Genomic DNA, 8,470 nt, shown 5'->3' with positions numbered 1-8,470 from the left:
CCCCGGGAAGGGTCTCCACGTTAACCAAATTCTTAAGACATTCAGAGAATCTCTCCAGTGTGAGGTTTTTATTGTTGTAAAAAAGAAGAGTTTTGTCTAATGGTTTCCCCACACTCAGTATGTATATTTGATTTCTCTTCACTATGAATTTTTTGGTGTTTTGTAAGATATGTGCTCTGGCTAAAGGCTTTTCCACATTCATTACATTCATAGGGTTTCTCTTCGGTATGCATTTTCTGATGTTTTTAAGGTCTGTCCTCAAAATCAACCTTTGAATAAAAGACGTAATTGTTTTTATACTCCTAATATGAACCTTTATGTATCTCTTTATTACGTGGTAGCTCAGAGAGTGCAAAGGTTCTATTCCTTTGGGGAGATTAATTTGGCATTCATGCTTTGAAATCTTAAAACATACCAGGTTCTGGATCTAACATTCATTGATGACTTCATAACTGTTCTCAGCTCTAGCTGAGAGTAACCTGTGGAAATGTAGAAATACACTCATTTAGCTTGTCCCCCCTCCATCCTGAATACCCACACTGAGTTTCAGATTCATAGGGTCGGGAGGGTTCAGCTGTCTGTAGTTTAAGAAGTGCCCCAGGTGATTCTGATGATCCTTCATGTTTGAGAACTAAGAATTCGTAAGAATGGTTCTTACACTTTAGCGTGCATCAGAATCTTCTGGGCTCACATAGCTGAACCCATCCCCAGTGCTTCTCATTCAGTAGGTCTGGGACAGAGTTTGAGAGTTTGCTTTTCTACAAAGTTCCCAGATGATGTTCCCAGAGGATACTGCTGATCCTGAAACCACACTTTAAGGATCAGTGATCTAAAATAGAGGTCAGCAAACTATGGTCTGTGAACCAAATCCAGCTTGCTTCCTATTTTTGTAAATAAAATGTTATTAGATCACAGCCACATTCATTCATTTACATATTCTTCATGGCTGCCATTGCACTATAATGGCATAGGTGAGTAATTGCAAAAGAGACTGTATAACCCATAAAGCCTAAAAATATTTACTATTTGCAGAAAAAATTTGCCAGCTACTGGACTAGGAGATGGTAGTCCAATCTTGGGCTTTTAACTGGGGATAGTGTTGTCAGATAAAATACAGAGCACACAGTTAAATTTAAATATCAGCTAAACAAAGAATATTTTTAAAATTAAAAGTATATCCCCAATATTGCATGGAACATATGTATACTAAACAAATTATTCAATAAATCTCCTCTCATTGGCCTGAACTGAGTCACCGAGCATAACCAGATGCAGAGTAACATTCAGTGGGGGTGTTTCCAGGCAGGGTAGCACTGTGACTCAATAGAATTTTGTGAAGAAAGTTGGGAATGGTATTGGAGACTAAGTACAAGCTTCATCCACACACCCTTGGGAATAGGACCAACTCTGAAGGCAGGTACCCGTCCCCCTGCAAGACAAGATGGGAAGGAGTCTTCAAGCAGCTGTGGCCTGGAGAGCAGAGTGAGACAGGGAATAGCAAGTGCCCCAAAAGGCTCTGGTTATCACTGGTAAGATTAATCCTTCTGCTCCAGACATGTGCTTCTCTTTCCTCAGAGAGGTATCAGTAACCGACCACCAGAGACTTGACTAGTTCCTGCTTCTGATATTCCTAGGTCATTCTAGCATGGACCCACTAGAGCTGGGTGATCTATTGCAGCTACTAGGCATGAGGCTTGCACTGAACAGATTTGCCCATGTAGTATTTTGAGTTGCTTTTTAGAGGTTCCATCAGACACTTAAAATTTGCCTTTCTGCTGAAAGAACTCCTGCCATACTAAACCTTTCTCACCCATACACATTCAACATTTCAATAAAATAAACAGTCATGGCTATTAGTGTTATTTCATGATACACTGACCGTTATGGTGTCTGAGAAAGATATAAAAATTGTGTTGTATGCAAATGTTGATCTAAGGGATCATATGGCTTAATGATCATATAGTTAAGGGATCATATGGCATATGCTTTGGAGTGACACAGAATCTAAATTTGAATCTGCAAATTTGAATCCAGGCTGGATTGCTCTTATACTGCTCTTTTTGGCTTCTTACTTACCTATGACCCTAGGCAAAGGCAAGTTATTTAAGCTTCTTGAGACTCAACTTATTCCATTGAATAGTGAGGGCAAAAATAGACCCTATCTCATAGGGTTGTGATGAGGATTAGGGAGACGAAGCATGTAAAGTGTTCAACACACAGCCTGCTCATGGTGAGTGCTCAGCACGTGGGAGTCTGTTGTTATTATTTACTAGCATTAGTTATTATGAATGTAAACCATTAACTACGTGACCAACCACCTATTAGATCTCAAACACATTTTATTTTCCTCCCTCCAGAACTGTAACATTTGGAAAAATTTTTATCAAATTTCAACCCTTCATATATGGATAACTGATTCTCAACAAACGTGCAAAGGCAACATACTGAAGAAAAATGATCTGACAATAAATGGTGCTGGAACAATTGGACATACACATGCAAAAAAAAAAAGACCCAAACACTTATCAATACTTTACACCCATAAAAAAATTAACTCAAAATTGATCATAGACCCTGATTGTAAAACCTAAAACTGTAAAACTTCCAGAATGACGTATAGGATAAAACCCTGTGACCATGAGTTAGGTAAAGATTTTTTTTTAGTAGGGCACCAAAAGCAGAATAAAACAACAAAATGATAAATTCCATTTTATCAAAAATTTAAAACTTCAACTGTTTGGCAGACCATCATAAGGAAATGAACAAAAAGGCCACAGACAGGAAGGAAATATCTGCAAATCATGCATCTAATAAAGGACTTATATCCAGATTATAGAAATAACTCAGAACTAAATAATAAGAAAACAGCAACCCAATTTTTAAACAATTTTTAAAAATTTCTAAAAATTTTTAAATTTCTTAAAAAATGTCTTAAAAATTTTCCTAAAAAATTTCTTAAAAATTTTTAAAAAACAATTTTTAAAATTTCAACAGTCACTTCACCAAAGAAGATATTTGGACAGAAAATATGTGCATGAAAAGATATCCAACATCCTTAGTCATTAAAGAGATGCAAATTCACACTAAAATGAAATATCACTACACATCTATTAGAATGGCTTAAATTTTTTAAAAGTTGGTCACATCAATCCCATGTATTAGTGATGATTTTCTTCATTGCTTGCGGGGATAACAATGATACAGCCTCTTTGGAAAAGAGTCTGGCAGTTCCTTAACAAAATTAAATATATATGTACCATATGATGCAGCCATTTCACTCCTATTTACCCCAAGAGAAATAAAAGATACATAGATATGTTCATACACAGACTTGTATTTGAATGTTCATAGCAGCTTTATTTTTCATTGCCAAAAACTGAAAACAGCTCGAATGTCTATTATCCAGTGAATAAATAACACAACTTAGCAATAAGAAGGAATGAACTGTTGATTTATGCAACAACCTGGGGGAAAATAAAAATAATTATGCTAAATGAAAGAAGTCTGACAAAAGAAAGTATATACTGTTTGAATCTATTTATGTGAAATTCTAGAAAATGCAAACTATTCTACAATGACAGAGCAGGGAGAGATGAAAGGGAGAATTTCCAAAAGGCATAAGGAAACTTTTGGGGGTGACAGACAGACAAATTTTTGGGGTGTTGATTTTATTATCTTGTTTGTGCTGTTGATTTAACAGGTGTAAACGTATGACAAAACATATAAAATATTCATTTAAGTATGTGCAGTTTATTGTATATTTTTGCACATACCTTCAATAATGCTAGGTAAAAACAAGTTCAACACTTCACCTTCTGATTTCGTCCTCTCTCCACTATCCCCATGCTCTGATCTGAGAATTAAGGCTAGAGCTGATGCTGACTCACTGTGGCAACAACCGCACTTATCTGGACTCTTTGTTGCTGTGAGTCTAATCTCTCCTATTGGATTATAAGGTCCTGGAAGGCAAATCCTGTACTTAGATGCCCCTGGGGCTGCGCCTACTCTAAGAACAGTGTCCTGCTGTGGCTTCCTGCTCCCTGGTCTGCCCACCTTACTGGCAACTCCAATCTCTAAGTATGTCCTGAGTTGAGACTGCATAGCAGAAACTACCCTGACAACTAGCCCCACCTTGCCCACTGGCCCCTATCCCTGCTAGTAATGCCTGTGTGCTGCCCAGCGTCCCCGAATCTCAATCCTAGGCTGAGCCAACCTCAAGCCATGTCACTGAAGGACTCACATGCCTTTTGCCAGTGCACGTAGCGTATGTGTCTCCCTGGGCAAGGCTTTTTCATCGTGTGCCAGAGTGGCTTTAGGAGCAACCCTAATCTAACTTGTCTGGGAGCAAGGCCTGAAGGTTAGAAATTGAAGCTGGTGTCATTGAATCAACATCATTCCCGCTTGGTTACCTGCCCTTATGGGCTGGCATGATCTGATGAGAGCAGACCCGGGATAAGCAGAAAGATGTCTCCATTCTATCCCTGCCCCCAGGGGAGGAGCCTGCAGGCCAGGCAGACATGTAGGTCCTCTCTTTCCAGCAGCAACTGAGTCTGGGAATTCTGAAAGGAAAAGGCATCGCTACATGGGAGCGATCTTGCAGAAATGCTGATAATTTGCCCCCTACCTCCAAATGGATCTCAGTGTACAGTTTCGTCATGATTTTCAAAAACTAAATAAGCCAGTATAAAATGAAATGGTCTATGCAAAGTAAGTTCTCACAGATGTGATATGTTCCATGTGTTGGATGGAGTTATTAGTCAGCACTAATGTTTAATTAACACAAAAATGCCCAATCCAAACAGCGCCCACTTTCCTGTTCCACAGCTTGATCATGCATAAATTGACTGAAGCTCTGTGAATTTCACCTAATTCATATAATGAACTTCATCATGTGAGGAAGATCCAGGTGGGCCCTGATGACACTGTCCTTCATTGATGGGCTGACTCAGGAAGCCCCAGCATTGCAGGTCAGCACACACTTGTCCTCAGTGATCAAGGACCCTTAAAAAAAATGGAAAAGAGATCATAAGACCTACTAAAACCTGAGCCATGCTGAGATTCTGTTTCCCCTCCCTTACTTTTCCTTCTGTGGGTTGCTAAGCCTGCTCCACTACAGTGCCCCAGGGCTCACTGGAGCAGACCCCAGAACTCTTAATGTGGGCCACGGCAGACTCCCGCCCCCTCCTAAGACAACATTCATCAAGCAGAAACAATAAAAATATCCCCTATGTGCTCTGTACTGTGGTGGATACTTTGAGTATGTTGCCTTTTTAAACCTCACAACAACCCTGTAAGTTAGCAGTTATTATTCCCATTTCACAGCCAAGCAAGTTGAGGATGAAAGAGACTACTAATGTTTCTCGAATTTTAATGTGCATCTGAATCACTTAGAGGTCTTACTAAATGCAGGTCCTGGTCTGATCCTAGATTCTGCATTTCTAATCTGTTTCTAGGTGAGTAGCAAGAAGTGGCATGATTTCCCATTTCATCAGCCATAAAGGGCAGAGCTGGGGTTGAACCTGGTTAGTTGAACTTCAAGGCCTGAGCTCATCCACTTGCCAGGTATCCTGTGAGGTGAGGGCTGGGGATGGGGGGCAACTGTGTGTGATGAATCAGGACGTGATGCTGCCTTGGAGGATTCCCAGACTGGCCAGGGAGGCAGACACTTTTACTGAGTAATGAAATGTGCTAAGTGCTGCATAAATCGTGTGACAAATTCCTGTGGGTGCCAAGGGATGGGGAAGGGGGGAGGGATTCATCCAGCCTGGGAGGGAGGGGGTCAAGGGAGACCTCAGAGAGCTTAACCTTCAACGAAGGGTGGAATTCAGCCCTCAGGGAAGAAGAGAGTTGGCTTCACAGGACATTTTGGTCTGAAAGGGCAGCCAGGGCAAAGGCCCAAAGCTGAGACAGTGAGTGCTGCGTTCTGGAACGGTGAGAAGTCTAGCGGGACCGAAGTGTGTCCTCGCCTCCCACCTGCACAGCGCTCTGCTTTTGTTAACAATTTCTGCTGTCCTCCAGCCCTGAGTCCCTCACACCACACCATGTGCCCTGAGTAAGTAGGTCAGGAGGGAGGGGCTGGAGAGCCAGGCGCTGCAGGGCTAGGGATTTGCTTGTCTTCTTTCTGCCTGGCTCTGGCACCTGCCCTAGCCCATCCCTCCTCCTCCTCCCGGGCCAACCCAGATCCAGTGAGACACAGCAAAGGAAGGTGGGCTAAGGAGGCCCTGAACTACTCTCTGCCCTGGCTACTCCCCAGGAAACGTGGCAGGGGCTCTGAGGAACAGGAGGAAGGAGCCCATTGTTCTGGGAGTCTCAATCCCTGCTGCACACCAGTCACTTGGGGGACTTTGGAATCTACAGAGGGGGACCAGCCCCACCCCAGAGCTTCCTCAGAGGATTGAAATATGCAGCCAGGGTTGAGAACCCCAGATAAGCATGAACTCAGAAAAGCTTGGGGCAGAGACAGCCCACAAGGTTCCTGGGGAGGAACAAATATTTCAGACTTTGCTACAGCTGAGAAAAAAAGCAAACTGTGATTAGTTTCTAATATGAAGAACTGAATTGAAATAGGGTAAGAGAAGACCACCTAAACCATATGCAGTTTGTCTAAGATTAAAGTGTGTTTTAATATTTGTGTGTCACATCTGATTACTTCAGAAATTTATAGATACTGAAGAATATTTGGAAGTTTTACAAAAAATATAAAGAAGAAAATTGAAATCTGACCACCCAGAGATATTCACCCTTATGGTAGATTTTTTCTAGTCTTTTTTTCTGGGCATGTTTCTAATATAAACATACATGTGCATCTGTCAATAGGCGATCACATTGCTCATACAACTCACTCCCTGATATCGTGTTTCATGTTTATTTTATTGTCTATTGTTCCCTTCACATCCCCAGAGAAACCCCTACAGGCAGGAAGTTTGTGTATTTTGATCCCCTCTATAGCCTCAGAGTTTATGGTGTCTAGCGCACAGTGGGCACTCCATAATTATGTGGTCAGTGGTGAGCATATTCATCCTTTAAAGTCAGGGACATTGAGGTCAGACTTAGATCCAATCCTAGTTCTGCCATTTACTTGGACAAGCTACCAAAACCTGCTAACCCTGTTTTCCTCATATATAAAATGGGGATAAGAAGAAAACTGGCCTGAAGTAGCACTGCTTAGTATAGAGCCTGGCATGAAGTAAATCATCAGTAAAATGTTAGCTGTGACATTATATTTTCTGTATTAGGCAAGTCCTCCTGGAAATTTGAGAAGAAACAGGCCACAGAGTCTACTGGTACAGAAGGAAGACGTTGTATATCTTAAAAACACACAAAGCTGAGAAAAAGAAGCACGGAACTTCAATTGACCTCATCTACAAATTTCTGTTTTAGAAGAGTGTATCAGACAGGGTGCTCCAGAAAACAAACACAATAAGAGATCACACACACACACACACACACACACTCACACACACGAGATTTACTATGGGAATTGATTATGAGGTTGAGGCCACAGCCTGCCATCTGCAAGCTGCAGAACCAGGAAAACAGGTGGGGTAATTCAGTCCCAGTCTGAAGGCCTGAGAACCAGGGAGGGGAGTCAGTAGCGTGACTCCCAGTCTGAGAAGAAAGGTTTGAGAACCAGGGAAGACAATGCTGTAGTGTCAGTTGGAGTCTGAAGTCTGGCCCAGAACCAAGAGCACCAATGTCCAAGTGCAGAATAAGATGGAAGTCCCAGCTCAAACAGGAAGCAAATTCATCCTTCTTATTTTTGTTTTTAGGAAACTTTTATTCTATTCAGGCCCTTAACCAATTGGATGATGTCTACCCATATTGGTGAGGGCCATCTGCTTTATGTAAACTACAGATATTCAAATGCTGATCTGTCCTAGAAACAACCTGAGAGACAGATACATCCAGAAATAGTGTTTTATCAGCTATCTGGGCATTCCTTAGCCTAGTTAAGTTGACACATAAAATTAACCATCACAAAGACAAACAAAATAAGTAAACAAAGCAAATTAAGACTATCCTACATCCTGAAGTATCCTTGATATGGTTTGGCTGTGTCCCTACCCAAATCTCATCCTGAATTATAGTTCCCATAATCCCCATATGTCGTGGGAAGGACCAGATGTAGATAATTGAATTATGGGGGCAGTTTCCCCCATCCCAGTCTCGTGATAGTGAGTGAGTTCTCATGAGAGCTGATGGTTTTATAAGGGGCTTCCCCCTTCACTGGGCACTCATTCTCTCTCTTGCCGCCGTGTGAAGCGGAATGTGTTGCTTTTCCTTCTGCCATGATTGTAAGTTTACTGAGGTCTCCCCAACCATGCTGTACTGTGAGTCAATTAAACCTCTTTCCTTTATAAATTATCCAGTTTCAGGTATGTCTTTATTAGCAGCATGAGAATGGACTAATGCAATCCTACAGCGCTTTCTTCAAGACATATGAAAAACACATTGATAGAATGCTCAATAA

At 41.4% G+C, this 8,470-nt stretch overlaps 1 long non-coding RNA gene across 1 annotated transcript in view; it reads right to left on the bottom strand.

Moving 5' to 3' along the window:
* Positions 1 to 4,725: 4,725 nt before the first annotated feature.
* The window catches only part of LOC129059538 (uncharacterized), a 52,900-nt gene continuing 49,155 nt past the window's right edge, over positions 4,726 to 8,470 (bottom strand). The window contains exon 3 of the long non-coding RNA XR_008525518.2: positions 4,726 to 5,001. This is a non-coding gene — a long non-coding RNA (uncharacterized LOC129059538). The remainder of the gene's footprint in view (positions 5,002 to 8,470) is intronic.

This window comes from Pongo abelii, chromosome 4 (assembly GCF_028885655.2).
Source record: "Pongo abelii isolate AG06213 chromosome 4, NHGRI_mPonAbe1-v2.0_pri, whole genome shotgun sequence".
NCBI classification, from domain to species: domain Eukaryota; kingdom Metazoa; phylum Chordata; class Mammalia; order Primates; family Hominidae; genus Pongo; species Pongo abelii.
This window is presented reverse-complemented; position numbering and strand designations above follow the sequence as displayed.